We start from the raw sequence: 861 nt of genomic DNA on the forward strand, positions 1-861 counted from the left end.
CGATAATTGTAGATATATTCTGGAGGACTCTGAAACCAGGAAAAGCTTCATGTGATCACAAGAAATTCCCTAACACCATGAAGTAAAGCTAAGCATGGTAATCTGATGCTAGCACCCATGGTTCAAGTCAATGAACCTGAAGAAAACAGATACAATTTTATTCAAAAGGAATTGAAACACATTAAATGGATTTCTCATGAGTTTGTTCCTCCCGACAGGATCCAGAGAAGAGTTTTAATCTCACCTCTGGGTTTTAGAGAGAACTACTATACCCCCCTGTGTTGGCCACCTAAAGCACAGTCTGCCTTAAGAGGGCAAAGCAAAAAAGGGGAAATATTACTAATCATAAAATTCCTTTAACATATTATTCTCAACAAACTCACTGTAATTTAGTGTTGATTTGTAGGTATTTCATAAAAATTCCTACAATTTATCAACCAACCATCTACCACAAAGTAACCATCAAGGCAAACTTTCATCCAATTAGAATCCCTTACTTTCCAGCAGAGGAATTTCTTCATTCCTAAGAGGTGTCTTCATGAGCATTTCAGTCACATGTGACCATTTATCTACACAATATTTTAAAGGACACGTTAAATATGTTTTAAACATAACATAGTAAAGTTCAACATTTTCAATAGATAAGTAATGTAAGTTCACTTTTTAAAATTAGTGATAACAGCCAGCCATAATTTAGGTTTTATTCTATAGAATCCCTTGTATACAATCCAACTATTAATAATCAATTCAGATTCTAAAGCAAAAAGTCAATGGTTCAAGTTTAGAAAAAAATATCTGTTTTCCTAAACTGGTAGCCATTTAAGCCATGGTCAGCCCTAGTAAGTTAAAAAAATCATAGCC

The 861-nt window shown here is 33.8% G+C and overlaps 1 non-coding gene across 1 annotated transcript; it reads right to left on the reverse strand.

Annotated features, from left to right (window-relative positions):
* Window positions 1-200: 200 nt before the first annotated feature.
* LOC140911018 (small nucleolar RNA SNORA26) lies at window positions 201-318 on the reverse strand. Its single transcript, XR_012158811.1, has one exon. It is a non-coding gene; the product is annotated as a small nucleolar RNA SNORA26 (small nucleolar RNA).
* Between the last annotated feature and the right edge of the window lie 543 nt (window positions 319-861).

Source organism: Lepidochelys kempii, chromosome 4 (assembly GCF_965140285.1).
Source record: "Lepidochelys kempii isolate rLepKem1 chromosome 4, rLepKem1.hap1, whole genome shotgun sequence".
Classification (NCBI taxonomy): Eukaryota; Metazoa; Chordata; order Testudines; family Cheloniidae; genus Lepidochelys; species Lepidochelys kempii.